Source organism: Myotis davidii, unplaced genomic scaffold (assembly GCF_000327345.1).
Source record: "Myotis davidii unplaced genomic scaffold, ASM32734v1 scaffold245, whole genome shotgun sequence".
Taxonomy (NCBI): domain Eukaryota; kingdom Metazoa; phylum Chordata; class Mammalia; order Chiroptera; family Vespertilionidae; genus Myotis; species Myotis davidii.
Genome location: NW_006296225.1, coordinates 190,818 through 208,408, shown reverse-complemented (window position 1 = coordinate 208,408; position 17,591 = coordinate 190,818). Strand labels below are relative to the sequence as shown.

The 17,591-nt window shown below is 36.7% G+C and overlaps 1 protein-coding gene across 14 annotated transcripts in view; it reads left to right on the top strand.

Moving 5' to 3' along the window:
* MBNL1 (muscleblind like splicing regulator 1) overlaps positions 1-17,591 on the top strand; it is a 169,030-nt gene that overhangs the window by 38,064 nt on the left and 113,375 nt on the right. The window lies entirely within an intron of this gene.

Sequence of the window (17,591 nt, the reverse complement as noted above, 5' to 3'; positions counted from 1 at the left end):
CCCCCCCAGGAAGCTTCCAGCGTCAAGTAACTCTGAGAAATACCTGGGTCTAGGAGGTTGCTGAAGGGAGATCAAAATGGAAGAGAAACCTTTTTATCTTCTCATCTTGGTAAACCTGTCATCACTTCTGGTTAACCAGGGCTGTCTTTCTCTTTTCTTCCAAATTTTGATATATTTAGTCCATAAAACCTGGCATATCACAAATGGATTGATGTTTACTTATATAGAAAAAGACAATGGCTTCATTTTTATTTTTTATTGCCAATGTATATTTATGTACACAGTTACGTATTTATAACTGGACTGGACTGGAACAGGAACACATGTCATAAAAACAGGTCTCCAATGATTTTACTTGGCAGAAAGGACTTATAGTTATCGGATACCTATTTCTGCTCTTCTACAAATGTATTTGTTTATTTCCTCTGAAATGAAAGTAAAATGAGTTAAGATTTATTGCAATTGCTGTATGCTGGTCAGTATTTTTAGCTTTTTTTAAAAAAATTTTTTTATAGTATTTCTCTTTGAGAAAGTTACCTTTATTATGACCATTTCACAGATGGCCACACTGAAGGACAGAGAAGTTAGGTAATATGTGCCAGGTCACTCGGCCAGTAGAATGTGAACTCCACGCCTGATAACCTGACTTCACAGCCTCTACTTTTAGCCACCTTTCCCACAAACATTGCTTCTTAATTTACACATCTACATCATACGGATTCCACAAAGAAAGCATCTGACATCAGTGCTTAAGAATAAAATTGAATGTTTAAGGCGAATTTATGACACAGAACCTAGAACAGTAAATAGTAAAATCATTATATGTTAACTCAACTAATGAATCAATGAGTGTACACATGATAGCATCAAGAACCCTGCCACCAAATTTGAAAGATTATGTATTTGTTCTAAGTATATGGCCATATAGAAAAAAGGTTGTAAATGAATCAACTTCAATAAGTAGGCACTGTGTAAACTATATAACTGCCTCCCAATGTATTAAAAAAAAGAGGCATATTCCAAAGTTTCAAGGTTTAGGAAGCCTTTTCCCACAGAGGCAATATGGTTAGGTCATCAGGCCAACCTGGGGCAGCCAAGTAGCGATAGGACGCTTGAGTTACAGTCCTGTACAAATAGTGCCCTGAAACCCCGGTGATTAATTAAACCCAGGAGACTCCACAAAAGCATTATAAGTACCATCTTATCATAAATCTTAAGAACTACTAGTGTCAGGACCCCAACTGCTTTTGTCCAAATGTTTCTATGGAAAGATGTATTTCAGGTTTCAGTGTGGGGCTCCAGGAGTTCACCTTGGCCCAGTGCAAAGGAAGTGGCCTCCCTCAGACCCCTGGGACACATTCCCCAAGTCAGTGCAGGACTTGTCCACAGCTCCCACTTCCGGTTGCTCTTGACCCCTGGAGCTGTTGCCTTTGCACAAGGCAAAGGCTCAGGATCAGCCAGGACTAAAGATGGAGCGGGTGTGGGGCTGTAGCCCAAGCTTTCTCAGGGTGGAAAGACCTCTTTGTCAGTATGACTTCCAAGCACCCCCCTTCCTTTTCTTTTTTCCTAAAAAAAACTCACTTCCTTTTTTAATGCACCGCCTGTTGATCCTGAGTCTGGTCCACTGTGAAACTTAATATTAAAATGACCAGCTTCTCTTCTTTCTCTTTCTGAAATTTTCAAGAGTAGCCATTTTGATACTGTTGCTTTCTAATTCATAGTAGCCATGGGGAAATAGGTGAATAATGAAAATAGCAAACTAAAAAAAAAATTGGGGGGTCGTTTTATTACAGGATATAGTCAAGAGATCAGCAATAAAGAACCAGATGTGAGAGGAAGGACACTGAGGAGGGGATTGACGGTGGGGATTCCATAATTCAAGGAGTGTAACTTAAACACTTCCTAGGTCAACCTTTGAGAAGGCAGATACCAAAACACAGTCCCCGGGGGCTGATCGCTCATGGGGAGGCCAGTGCATTGGGGGGTGGAGCTGGAATTTAGAGGGGGAACTTCTCAGCAGCTATTGGAAGGTCAGTGGGAGAGGAACTGAAGGAACAGGGAGTCTGTGGTGGTGTATCTTTCCTTTTTCCTCTCCCTTCCCTCTCACAACTATTCATTCTGAGACCACAAGTGGAAAGAGAAGGAGAGGGAGTCCTCCATGTGAGAGTTCCCACAGCCACAGGCCGTCAGACCGACACAGCCGTCCCTGGCTCATCATTGGTTGGCTGGGGACCACCTGGATTTCCACCCGAGGTCACAGTTTTGAGTCTTGGCAGCATTCTTTTGCAGCCATCTTGATTTGCTCCACAATATTTCTGTGTATTTTTTAGTTTGGTAACGCTAGTTGAGACTCACTAATTATCGAGACTCAATACCCTGAGTGCTCAAGACCTCGTATGATGCCAGGCATCTTAAGCGAGACTTTATCTCTCTCTGTATAAAATTCACACTTTGTGTGTAGGCTTCTGGATTTCAGAATCACTTATGGTTAAGTCTCGGCTGCTCTCAGATAAGGCAGGAAGCATCTGTGTGAATAGTCGACAGTAAATTACAGAAAGCAAAACATGGAAAATTAAAGTTGGAAAAGCTGGAAAGCTTTTCTGTCATTTTCAATTTTCTGCATAAGCACGGACATAATCAGTGTTTAGGATCTGCTTGTGATGGATAAATTACATCTGTAATTCATTCTTTGCATGTTACTACATTCAGAAGATAATTTGCTTTCAGATATCTTTGTTCATCTAATATTCTAAAACCGTTCTTAGACTGAAAATAAGTCTAGTAACATCTCCCAATCCCAGGAAGCTTTTATAACTAAACAGTGTTAGTTTACCAAATGGCCCAAATTAAAAAATAAAAGGTTTTAGAGAAAAACAGAGCCAAATTTATTATGCTCAAAGGAAGATTCCTCTTTGGTAGATGACGTTGCTCCTTATAAAACAATTCTCCTTCAAGGGAGACACCCGAGAAATGAAGCATAGAGGAAGAAATAACGAAAAAATTCATTATTTATATGAAGAATCCTGTTAATAAATATCTGTATTCTGAATGACCTAACTTTCTTCACATTATCTCATATCTGTTCATGGCTAAGTGGAAACTAATGAAATCTAAATCTAGCCATGAGAAAAGATTATCATCATGATTTTATTTATTGAACTTTTTTTCCCACTATTATGAACTTTTACTCCCAAACATTGCCTTCCATGAATCATAGTGGAGTAATAAATTGAAAACAAATGTCCACATAAGAAAACCCAGTATAGTACAAAACAAAACAAAAAATCCCTCAAACTCAGATGAACTAAAGAGTCATTATCCACACTGAAGAGGAGTCATTTCCATTGCAAATTTTTGCATGGTGGAATCAATTTAAGTAGCTCTCCCAAGGCCTTTTAAGTATGAATAACAGGTAGTAGCTTAAAATGTAACATACATATAACGGTTTAAGTATGCATAGTGAGAAATACAAAATTATTTGATATTTTTTTAGAATCTTTATTAGATACCATTGTCTTCTGTATTTCCCATTAAGGATGAACAATACCAAAAGAGAGAGAGTGATTTAGAGTTTTAAGATTCTAAGACAAAGCTTGGAAGTAAAGTGCAGGGCACCAGATAAGGGAATTTTCATTTCATAAATACCCTTATGATTCTTTTTTGGTATAAAATATAATATTCCTTCTAATTCAAGGAAGTTGTCTAATTGATGTTCTTCTAATGCGTAGAATCATGAGACATTTTGTGAGAGTTTGTTAGTTTTATTTCATGCATTTTACTGCATGTTTATAATATTGGAAACAAAAATGTACTTAAAAACCTTTGCAAATTGTATATGAAATTAAACCTACATGAAAACATTCACCTACCTCTTTGACAATGTTTCATATTATGTCTTCCTATCCAATGCCAAACTTACGTATTTATGACACATTTTAATATTAATTTTAAAATTAATACTTAGGAATAAAGTTTTAGAAATTAATTTTTTGTATATTTGTTTAGTAATTACAATAATACTAATGCTGAAATATTTAGATTTAGGAAGAGGAAGTGTTTTCACTTTAATTTTATATGATGCATTTTTATACTTAATTTTAATGATGTATTTAAAATAGCTCACCTCATTCTTTTTAAGAGTTTTACATTATTGCCGAAACTGGTTTGGCTCAGTGGATAGAGCGTCGGCCTGCAGACTGGAGGGTCCCAGGTTTGGTTCCGGTCGAGGGCATGTGCCTGGGTTGGGGGCACATCCCCAGTGGGAGATGTGCAGGAGGCAGCTGATCGATGTATCTCTCTCATCGCTGTTTCTAACTCTCTATCTCTCTCCCTTCCTCTCTGTGAAAAATCAATAAAATATATTTAAAAAAAAGAAAAAAAAGAGTTTTACATTATATGTAATTGAAACAAAAAACAATTTATAATACTTTCAGCAATAGATTTAAATAAATAAATAAAAAAGATCGAAATGGAACAAACTAAAAAAAAATAATAAAAAATATTGTATATAGTAAACCAGTGATGGCAAACCTTTTGAGCGCAGCGTGTCAGCATTTTGAAAAACTCTAACTTAACTCGGTGCCGTGTCACATACAGAAATGAAAGATTTATATTTTTGATATTTATTTTATATATTGTAAATGCCATTTAACAAAGAAAAATCAACCAAAAAATGAGTTTGTGTGTTACCTCTGACATGTGTATCATAGGTTCGCCATCACTGTAGTAAACGGCTACTATGCAAATAGACCGAACAGTGGAATGACCAGTTGCTATGACACACACTGACCACCAGGGGGCAGATGCTCAATGCAGAAGCTGCCCCCTGGTGGTCAGTGTGCTCCCACAGGGGGAGCGCAACTCAGCCAGAAGCCAGGCTCACAGCTGGCGAGCACAGTGGCAGTGGCGGGAGCCTCTCCTGCCTCCACGGCAGCACTAAGGATGTCCAACTGCTGGCTTGGGCCTGTTCCCCAGCCGGGAGTGGGCCTAAGCCAGCAGTAGGACATCCCCCGAGGGCTTCCGGACTGCGAGAGGGCATAGGCCAGGCTGAGGGAGCTACCCCAAGTACACGAATTTTGTGCATGGGGCCTCTAGTGTAAATATAATAATCATTGATTGTGTTTTGTTCCTGCTAAGACAAAAAGGACATGTTTGCTCTCAGAAAAAACATGAATTTAAGATTATGAAATTCCTGGGCTTACTGGATATTTAGTAAATATTAGTTTAAATTGTACTCCTAGATTGTTAAGAGATGTAGCTCAGACATTACTGTTCATTATATGATTTAACATGCTCTCTGACTAATATGTAATTATTCTCACAGAGCCATTCATTAGATGAATAATAGCTTGGACAAAAAGAAAAGGAAATCTTTAACATCAATAGCTAGTGTCATGAATACCTTTCCTGAAATGATTGGAAACTCAGTGCCTTTTGGCCATCCTCTTGAATGTACCAGTTTAGTTAAATAGCCATATAGATATGTTTTAACGAAATTGATTGTCTTTGATCTATAAATTCAAACTTGTTTAGTGTCCAAAACCAAATTGGTCACAGGGAAATGTAAGTTGTATTTACCATCCTTTGATTTCATTTCTTTGGACATTTCCTTCATTATTATTATTATTTTGGTGTTTTCTGAGTGTCTAGATTTGCCTCTGCACTCCTTTCCTTGGGAAGACACTTTTAGTTAATATTATTTTATAGCAAATAAATGTTGGTGCTAGGAATAGTGAGAATGTGACCACTGGTGGTTTTCACTTAGTCCCAATGCTGCCTTGGAATTTTTAATCAAAATAGGATCTTCAGAATAATTGCAAAAAGCCATATGCAAAAACGCGCAAATAAACAACTTGTTTAATGACCTAGAGTAAGACCTTGTTAAGAGCCCAAAGCGTGAATTCAGCTGGATCTAGGTTGGATTCCTTCAGTCACTTCGGGGTAACTTCCCCTCTCCATGTCTAAGTCTCCCCCTGAACAAAATGAGACCAGTGCTACTGCTTGGAAGGTGTGTGAGGAGTCTGTGAGGTCAGTTGTATAACATAGGTCACTTCATGCAGTGTCTTGCTCAGTGTAAATATTCCATAAATGGTAGCTGCTAGTGTTCTTGCTTGAATGTTGGAATTCAGTCCAAGTCTTCTTTCCCCTTATGAGAAGAGCTTTGCCTTATGTCAGAATACATGTCATGTTAATTTGAATATTGTATTACAGGTATCTATGTGTTACCTTATTAGAAATCATGAAAAGCGACTTTTATCTGGAATGTGTATAAATGTGCATTATCAAATGCTAGCTTATTTACCTACCTGTGACCAAGAGAAAAATACCCCTTCACCTACAGCTCATTGAGGTTGTATTCATAAAATTATTAAGTATTTCTATCATGGTCTAGGCTGAAAACCCATTTCATAAATGCAGTTACCCATGAATGAACAAGTGGTGATAACCACATCTGTTCCAACTTTAATTTCATTTCAAACTAATGCTCTATGCTGGTCTGAAACAGTTCACACTTGGTATTTCAAATACTATGTGATTGCACAATAATATAACATCTACCACTTTCTCAAAGTTTTAAAGAAGCATTCAAGTCCTCGTTTTTTTCTCCCTCTCACTATTACTCAGAATTAACAGTGATCCAATTCTAGGCCAGTAAAGTAGTCTCTTAATTGTGCCAAGATACGCAAAGATGCTGGCTGAATCCACAAGTTTGGTTAGAAATAGGAGAGAATATATCTTTATTCAGCAAGTGGGCAAGGGGAATCCTGATCCCTGATTTTATTGGTTCTTCGGGAATAATATAGCCTGATTTCATTGGCTCTTCAGAAATAATATTGGTTCCATGGCCTCCTCTGGGTTTTCCTTTATGGTTGGGTGTAAATGTTGTTATTCTCTAATTCTGCACATGAGTTGTGCCCTTACGTTTTGATTTACTGTGCCATACCACTGCCTCCTCCCTGGGACGATTGATTATTGCCCATTCTGTTCTGTGCACTGATTATGTGGCAATGAGTTCATTGTGTTACTTGATGTTGAGGGAAGATCAAATATGTGTTCAAAGGAGATGCTAGTAGTTTAATTGAGTTGGCTGTTAGGCCTTTAACATGTTGAGAAACAATTAGGAGAAAGTACACGAGAACCTCTGAGGGCAGGGAACATAAAACATTTGTTTTCAGCATTTTGGAAGATGCCAAAAATTGTGCAGCTTTAAGGCCTTCCTGGAAATAATGGCCAATTGATATTAGTTAGCAGATGTGTAGAGTCTGGAATTCCTGACCCTCCTCCCCCCCTCCCCCCCTTATGTATTTTTCTTTTGAAAATCAGGGTAAGTAGCACATTTAGATGCTCCTGTATGATTGAGAAAAATTCACTTCTCTTTAAGAATGATTTCCTATAGAAACTACCTATTCTTGGACAACAGTAGAAATAACAAGCTAACAAGCAGGATGTTTATGTGTCAGTTATGCTCACCTATTGGGGGCATTGCAGAGGGAGAAAATGAAATGAAATGATTAAGCTAGGGATCAAATGAGTTTCGTTTCATGTTTCATAGTTAACACTAATTTTTCCATGCAAATTACAACATTTGAAGTGAGGCTGATACTTATTTTCTCTGACATTAATTGTTTGAGTTTCCCAAACTTGAGACAATTCATACTTGATGTAAAAACATTAACCTTCAGAATGAGATCATGGTACCATGATCCCCTAATGAATGTTACCTTTTGTTTTAGCAGCTCAGCTGGCTCGGAGCCATGGAAAAGTTTTTATTTCCCATCAGCTCCAAGGTGGGAGCCAAACCAAAGTTAAAGAAACATTTTCCAGCAGACAAGTTTCTGCAGATATTATCAACAGTCCAAGAGCTTGCGCTCGGGGCTCTCTCTCTCTCTCTCTCTCTCTCTCTCTCTCTCGCGCGCGCGCGCACGTGCGCTCTCTCTCTCTCTCTCTCCTTATGGAATTACTAGATCAGGAAAAAACTATTGAAATACTGAGAATGAAAGTAACTTTCATGTTAATAAAGGAGCTCCTTATTAATCCTTCCCAGTCACATCTTGGCCTCAAAGTTTTCTTACTTTTTCAGAATGTATTTGCTTTGGGATGATTGACAGAGGATCACTCTCTCCCTGTGTTAATACCTTCCAGGGCTTCCTGCCACCTCTGGTTTGTTTGGCTAGCATATGATTTTTGAAGAATGAGAGAACATAAACATTCTGACTGGCTTTTTTTTTTTTTTATGCCTGTTCAAAACCTGGCCTCAAAAGACCTGCCAGCTCAGAAACGTAACAGTAAAAATAGAGAGTGTATAAGAGATGGTGCCAATTGGACCACTTTGCTACAAATACCTAGTAGACCCAAGCCTTCCCCTTGCTGAGTGATCAGCCATACTCACAGCAGGATCTGCTTCAGGCCCGGTGAGTCAACGCTTACGTGGCATGCCCACTGCATGCCAGATAGCATCTCAGGTACTTTTCCAGGCTTCCTGCAAAAGCGAAAGAGACTTGGAAAGGTGTATTTCTCCTACCACTTGCCCCACCACCTAAACCTACTCAGTTGGAGTCTCTAAACCAAGAGACATGCCCAGATATATTTTGTAAAAGCTATAGGCCTTTGGATAATAGCCACTTGTTTAATACTGCTGAGAAATTCAAGGGAACACAGTATTGTTGCCATGACTTCTCAATCTATAGAGAAGATGGATTTTTCTCCTAAGGATAAAGCCATCTGGAAGTCTTCACATGATCCAAACTCACATAGAGCTGCCTTTGCTGTATGATTAGCACTGCGAGTGCATTTTAAAACATTATTTAAAGAACAAAATAAGCTCTTCACCTACTCAGTATTTCTTACTCATAGTTAGAAGGTGTAGTCACTGTTTCATTAACATCCCCATTAGGTTTCTGATTCAAAAATAATTATTTTGCTCTAAATAACATTCCCTATGACTTCTGTTCTCTGAAAAAAACAGTGATACTTGATGTGTATCCATTATAACTAGCAGGTTTCCATTGACTCTATATCTTTCATTTTGTTATATCTTCTTTATTAGTTATAATAAAATAGCCAGTTGGTAAACGAATGAGAGTTAATTTTGAACAATTCTTATAATGTGAATCAAGCAATGTGAGTCCCAGCAATGATCTGGTTTACCTCGTGACTATTTTATTTTTTTGTAAAGAATTTTATATATTTTTTACATAATGTATTTTATTTTATGTTCTCCAAATAACTCCCATTGAGTACTCTCCAAATAACTCTAATATCATCTCTTTGAATTTCTAATTGATCCTTATTTGTAGCACTGAAGTTAAAAAACATGAGTCATAATGAAGGACCTTACTCTGTTCATTTAATTTTTTTTTAAGTGCAATGAATTTAAATGAACAAAATGTTTCCTGCATAAGTGGTAGTCCTCAGGCATAGCAAATGAATAGACTAGCCTGTGTGGGTATAGTTTTATAAGCAATAAGCACATGAAAATGGTCCTAAAACCCCTAATTCTGTTACTTGGGAATTTCATGCATACATTGCATGTGTTGTTCTAGGAATTAGGGAAAATCAGTGGTCAGCCTTACCCTGTAGTGTATTTTGACAGCATGAATGAGTCAAGCGAGATATTTTCCAGACTGTTTCATAGTACAAAGGAAAGGGCTTCTAAGGAAGTCATTCTTATGACTAGCTGAAAAATATTTTTCTTAGTAACTGTTACAGAGAAAAACAGGTCACCATTGGAAGAAAAATGAAATCTCCAGTTACATGCATTCGAAAGTGATTTGATCGCTCAAATGTGTTTATCTTATGACAAAACTCCTTAAAAGGATACTGCTCAATACAGCTCCAGATATTTAATAAATGTTGTCTTCAAGCTCAACAAGAAACGGTGTAAAACCATCACACGTTTGAATTCAATCACTTTGGTAGACCTTCGGCCATCTTTTTTTTTTTTTTTTTTTTTTTTGAACTGTGGCTTCTTTTGTTTCGTTCCCCGCCCCCCCCCATCCCTCATTTGCACAAATACAACTACATCACATAACCTTAAAGATAAAATGCTTTAAGTTTATAAAATTACTGCAAATTTATTCCACTGTGTGGTTCTAAACTGCACTTGACCGATGTTTGTGGGTTTACAGATTCTATTTGAGGTGATTGGTCCAGCAGCAACTCTTCACCCGGTGACATAATCCTCAGTGTTGAGCTTGATGGATTCTGACCACTGAGTTTATTATTGTTGCAAGAATCTTTGTAAGGACAGGCTGCAAATCTCGTTTCTAAGCCATGACTAGCTATTATGTCAATTGAGAGAACAGAAATAAAATCAATACACATTAAAAAAACAACAACAGATACTCTCTAGTCATTCACAGAACACAGCCAACTTCCAAATGGTAGGATCCTGGCTAGTGAAGTACCCCTAATTATTATGATTTTTCAATATCAGGTTAATTTTTAAGTTTGGATTATAACCAACCTTATTTTTATTTGCACTATTGGCAGTATCTAGCAGATTTGAAGTGACTTAGAAGGAAATTGAGATTCAGTGGTGGTTCAACTTAGGTTAAGTTTTTACCAGATTCGCAGTAATAGAGGCAAATCGCCTCATAGCCAAGGCCCTGCTATAATTAAAGCTTGATAAAAATTGTAAGGATGAAAACTTCAGATGCTAGGTTTGTCCATGAAAAACCCGACTTTTTCTTCTTGCCTAAATGTAAGGTTTGTTTACTTGGCATTTAAATGATTGTTTGCCCAGTGTTCAAGGGTTTTGCTTGATATTTAGAGATAATTTTTTTTCCCTTGTCAGTTTCAACAATGAACTCCAGTGATCCATAGGTTTTGGGGATTGTAGTTGGAAGAGTCTTTAGGAATAATGTCATGAAATCCATTCATTTTTCACACGAAGAAACCAAGAAGCCACTGGTGAGGTTAGGGCTCAATCATATTTATAAATAACCTGAGATCACCGGGAACCTTTAATTATGACTAGTCAGTTGTTCACAGCAAATACTGGAATATGGAGTCTTCATTTCATGAAAATGGCATCACTGACTCACTGCTGTTAAGGCCAGGGCACTGCTATTCTCTACTGTTCAGGTGAATAACTCTTGACTCCTCAGATGGGTTGGTTACTGGTAGCGTTACTGGCTTACAGTGTTTTGCTGTTTAAACAGGCTCTGCCCACCTCCCCTCCCAAGTATGCATGTATATACCTAAGTTCACTGTAAAAATTACTAATACAAAGGATGTGTAGGACATCATTTAAAATTATAATAAAATATACAATATTTTTCAGTTTAAATTATATATAGCCATTGATTCTTACAGAAGACTTTTTTTTTCTGCTAAACTTTTTCTCATTTAGCAAAAAAAACCTCCAGCTAGCCAACCTATGGTTGCTGGTGAGAGATGAGTTTACTTGTCTCTATGCCCTTACTTATCAGAGTCTATCATTAGACAATGATTATCAAAATAAGGCATACTTCATGAAATGAATAACTTCTTTTTTCTCTGCATTCCCTACCATTTTCTGTATCACAGAATAAATCACATTATTCTTGATTTTACAGTTAATTTATGTATGTTTCTTTTTCCCATTGGTTTATAAGCTCCCTCAGAAAGGAAAGCCTTACTTAATCACCTCTGTATGCATGGTGTTTTGAATATACTTGGCATTCATTAAGTGTTTAGTGAATTGCAAGCCATGTTTCTTCCTGACCATGACCAATAATTGTGAACAGATTTCATGTGCTTTTAAATTCAACTTTAGAGAATGTTTTTTAAAGTAATGGGACATTTGTTAGGTAGACGTATATAACTGTTCATAAACTATTTCTCTATGAAATCCAACACCCTTCAGTTATGGTAGGATCCATCTAGTTAAATTGACCTGGCATTATCATGGACTATTTCTGTTCTGTTGATGTAAATTTCTGGAACAAGCCTTTATTTGGACACATGCCATGTTTTGTGTGTTATCTTGTGCAGGCAGCTCACCGGGACCTGGTCAGCTTCCTGGTACATTAGCTTTATATACAGCCCATGTCTCAGAGAGAAATGAGAAATTCATCGATGCTCTGGCACAACACGCAGTTATTTTGATAACAGCATTAGTAAGAATGCTTGGTTGCAAAAGCATCCTGCTGTTGTAGCAGCATCATCGGTGTATTGTGAGAGGCACATTCTGGGAACCAGACTGCAACTGTATTTGTTGTGTTTTTATTACAGAACTAATATGAATAACAGAGATATGAGACACTTATAGAGAGATCTATGCATCTCTGTTACATTTGCATTTCTGCACACCCTAACTTCAGAAATAAAAAATTTGTTTTGTCCTCCCACTGTGAAAACTTGACAGTGTTGCAGATCTTCAACCTGAAGCAAGAGAATCCAAGCTTCAGAAAAGCATGAATGCCTGGGCCCCTGCTACTTGTTCGCTTGCTAATTTTTCCCCCCCTCCAACAGTTATTTTAGGAGTTGTATGATATAAGCTATTTTGAAAAGAACTGGAAGTTCTAGAGAATCCAAAATGATCCAGATTATGTGTGGATGCCAGTAGTCCTAGCAATTAAGAAATTTACATTTATCCACTTTGAAGAGGATCATCGGGAGGGCTTAAACATTTAGTACTTCAGGCTCATTAAGGGTGAGAGTGAAGTAATTATATAGCTAGTCACAAACACAACGATCACCACTTGAACATGAAGACGTTACTCCTTGAGACTCATTGGCCCTCTTCAAGGAGCCTCACAATTGGTAAATGTCATCTACCTAGAGAATACGTTCTGCTGATCTGTTAGTTTATATTTGGCATGCGGTTTTCCAAACAGAGTGTGTTTTCAGAGAAAGGATGGCCTGGATATATACAGACTCTATAGAGTATCTCCCCTTGGCTGGCTGCTTTGAACAGTGAGCCTGTCCTTCCTACATGCTCAGAAGAGATGAGTGTAGAGAAGACCCCCGTACTCTGTTTATTTTATTTGTTGATAATAATGAGGATCATCTCATTTTCTAAACTTGCAAGTTGGCAAGTAATTAAAATGCTTAGGAGACATCAGACTAAGTCTGGGCTGCTCTTCTTTGTCATTAACAGTTTAAGTTTTATTGTGAGTAACTGCATTTTATGTCTTGCTTCCTATTTGTATAGGACATAGTGATGTATTCATTTTAAAAGACCGGGTAGTCAGATCTATGTTTAAATTAATGGGAAGAGGTTGTGTTTTATATATATATTTGGTGGTTGTTTTCATCTGGACATATCAGTTATCACCCTATCTCTTAATGCCTAATCTAAAATGTAACTCATATGGCTGTTTTAGATATGATTCTAATAAGGCAGGTAATATTACCTTAGCATAGGCATATGAAAACACATACATTACTTACTATGTTGTTTTACTGCTGCAAGAGAGACGCATTAGAACTCTGCCTGTTCCTAGTGTAGACCATTGTTAGGTTTTTACCTTCATGTCTCCTGTCTGGAAGTTTTTTAAAAGCAGAGACTGTGCCCTCATCATCCATGACTCTCCAATGTCTACCCATAGGCCTGACACATGGTAAGCTTCCAATAAATACTAATGTATTCCTATTGAATTTAAAATGGAACGAATTGTGGAATGCCAACTGAAATAGTAGTAGCTCCTGATCCATGTCATAACCTTCCTTGCTCCCACACTCAAGATTAAAAAAAAACAAAACTGTTAAACTGATTATAGTCATTACAGTTAAATTAAACCATACATTTCATTAAAAATTGACACAGTCAAGTCTTTGAAAGACCTCTTTCATTCAAGAAAATGAAAAGATGCATTGTATACAGAACACTAAAATCATTTGACTTGAGTTTCTGCTTCTCAGCTAATTGGGGTATCACAAAAATAAAAATATATACTGATATTATAATCTCAGTCTGATAACTTGGCTGAAAAAATGCCAATTTAATTAAATAACAAAACTGGTTGCCTGAGTTATTTTATGTACTAGGCAACAGTGTTGGTGATTGATTTAAAAATCTTAATCACATATTTCTCTGAATTTTTCTCTCCTAAGGCAGTGGACTGAAAAAGTGGTACCCCTGCCATTTATAAACATTATGAGTAAAAATCAATGGTTAAATGGACCCAATCAAAGATGCCTGGCACCTACTATTAAGATAAGAACATCAGAAAGCAGCATATATGGATGGACTCTCACGAGGCTCAAAGTATATTTTGCATATGCATTAACTAGCTTAAACAGAGCTAATGACTTACATGTGCTCAATCGAGTCCATTCAAGCCAGGATTCTCTTAACTGCGAGGTAGGCAGCAGTTCTATGAGAGCCAGATTCAAACACAGGTCACCAGGAGAGTTGTTACATGCCAAAACTGGGGACACACTAGTTTTAGGTTGCTAGACCTCCAAAAAAATTTGTGTAGAATTGATCTTTTTTGCTTTGCTAATTGTAAGTTTCTTTTCTTTGACTATTATGTTTGCATTCTATATGAATAATTGATTTTATATTTTATTTAAAATTCATCTAGATATATTTATTCATTGGACATTATTGTTAAACGATAAAGAGACTTTGTAAGGTGATAGGAACAATATATTAATATTAATAATTCAAACTCTCTTTTATACACATATAAAATTTAACCACAATGATTCATTCAACACTATTGTTAAATGAGGAACCTAAAGGAATGTTTTTAAAGCAATAATATAAATATAATAATATTAGTAATTTGAATTCACACACATATATGTATATTCTTAACATACAAATAAGATGCATGTATCTAGTTCTATGATTGGCTTTCTTGCTCTAGCCTTCTGATAAATATCATTCAACACTTTTTATCAGACAGGTAATTTGTACAAAGCAAGATATGCAAAAATACCTCCCCTCCCCTTTTTCGTTGTAATGTCTATTGTTGACCCCAATCAAATAGTTTCCTTCAACTTCTCTAGATGGAAATAAATCCCTTTGTGTGCTCCCTCAGGGAGGAATAATTTAGCAGGAAATCACTTAGTAATCACAGTTCATTAATAACATTGAAAGACTACTTTTTTAAAATGTCAACCCTGTCATTCATAGAAAATGTATGTTTCCTTGAGGAATCTCTATGAATTACCTCTTTATTCTCATTGCCTGTCATATATTACATTATACTCCTTAGGAATTCATTAATTTCAAATATAAATGAACTGCTAGTTGCATACAGAACCCTATAAACAATAGAGTTAGCAGTTGCCCCTTTTCTTTGATTTTCTTGTTATCCTCTGGTCATACAATTAACCTGTTACTTTCACTCTCTACTTATAACTTGTTGAAGGCTGTGGGCAGTGATATGCTGGAGCTGGCTCACATAGGATCTCTTCCCAGCTCCATGTTCAGTGACTTCCTGCTGGCAGCTTGAAATTGGCCACGGTAGAAACAGTTACACTTCTACACTATGGAAACTGGCAAATGCGAGAACTCCGGGTCCTCCTCTTCCTCAGAGAGCCCTTATAAAACACTTAGCAGTGTCATCTCTCTCTAAATCATTTGATCATGTGGACTAGCCATGTAGCATTTTATTTTCATATATTTTCTTTCCAAACTGTTTGAAACACTCAGACATCACTCAGTATACCACTTGCCAACTGACTCAGCAAGTTACTTCGCCCTTCTGTTCTCCATTGCCCTTATCTGTAAAGTAGAGATAATAATATTATCTACCTCAAGATTGATGTGAGGTTGATAAGAAATACATTTATCTATGTGTACTATCAAAATATCTCTGTATTTAAATTAATAGATATTTATTGATCTCTTATTAAGTGCTGAGCATTTTTCTGAGTCTACATGGGTCATTGGTTGAGACCTAATGCCTGTAACACAGAACATTAGCCACAGTCCCCTTTTGCCGTTCCAACCTAACATCCTTTATTCTTTCTGCCTATCTGCTTGGAATATTTTTTCTCCCTTTATGAGTTTTGCAAACTTTTTTACGTATTTCGATTTAGTGCACACATTATCTCCTCTAGGAAGCTTCTCCTCACCTCAGGCCTGGCCATGCTGTTGTCCTGCCTCTTTGTTCTTGTAATATACCAAATTCATATCTTTGTAACTGTCTTGGCACATGAATCACAATTTTGCATTTCTCTCCCTCCCTGGATTTGAGAACATGGCCTGTGACTTACTGCTTTTATGTTCTTACCATTGAGTGAAATACTTGCCAGACACTAGACCCACTAGAAATATATGTTGAATGGTTGTTGGTTGAAGGAATTAGACATGGAATTTGCTCCTAGAGACCAATGACTTAACTGAAGAGATAATATACACACGTGGGACATGAAGGTGAAGACAAAGCATTTTAATAATGATGCCTATATTTTTAGATTTTTAAAAAGTTTATAATTCATTTCACATATATAATGTTTTGAATTAGGTAAGGCTGTTATTTCCCCATTAACAGATATAGACATTCATGTTCACAGAGGTAAATGAATTGAGTTAGGTCAGCCAATCAGATTTAAGCAGCATGGCCCGGCCTGTCAACCAGGTTTTGTGATCCTGGGTCAGAAATACAAGAGCAAGTTTGGTTGTTCTTTTTCTTCCTATATTTTGATAGTTTTTAAAATTCAGAGAAAACATTGCAATTATCCATATGTGTGTGTGTGTGTGTGTGTGTGCGTATCAGTATTTTTTATGCATCTACCCATGTACGCATCAGTCAACATCTTACCCATCTTGTTTAATTTATTACTACCATCAACATGCATTTTAAAAGAAATCCCTTAAGTATTTTAAAACAAATATCAGACATCTTATTATTTTATCTGTAAATTCTAGTATGTATCTGTAATAGGCAAGAATTTGTTTTAAATATAACTCTATTTCCAAATTTATCAAAATTGACAATAATTTCATTATATAACAATACCCACTTTATGCTTAGTTTTTCACAGTTGGCACATCTATTTATTTTTATAGATGGATTGCTCAAGTGAGCTTCTAAATGAGATATACACATTTTGTTTCTATCTTATGTTTTTTAAGGTTCTTTTAATCTATGATAATTTGCTGATGGTTTCTCCCTGCCCTGACCCCCCCCCCCCCCCCCCCCCCCCCCCGCCATGTCTTTATTTGTTGAAAATTTCAGGTCATCGTCCTAGAGCAGGTCTGAGATTCAGAATTTAGCTACTTGCTTCTCTATCCTGTCATTTAATTTGTTCCTCAGTCACTCCTATTTCCTGTAGACTAGAATGTAAAGCTGGAATTGAGTTCATTTACTGTTACTTATCATTATTTGGTGAGAATACTCGCTAGATGGTTCAGTGAACTTCCATTTATATCGCATCAGGAGGGCATCATTTCATTTGTCCCCACATTTGTTTTGTAATGAGTCATGTTTGATTTATGTATTTTACTCCTTTACAATGTTTTTAAAGAGTCTTTATTGAATTTATTGGGGTGACATTGGTTAATAAAAGTATGTTAATGATGCTGAAATCTATCAATGATTTCAGGTGAGCCTGGGCCAACCCCAGAACATTCTCCACGAGAATTGGACCCAGTGGTTTTACAACCTTTTGTTGATTATTTTATAGTTCCATGATTTTAAAGGAAT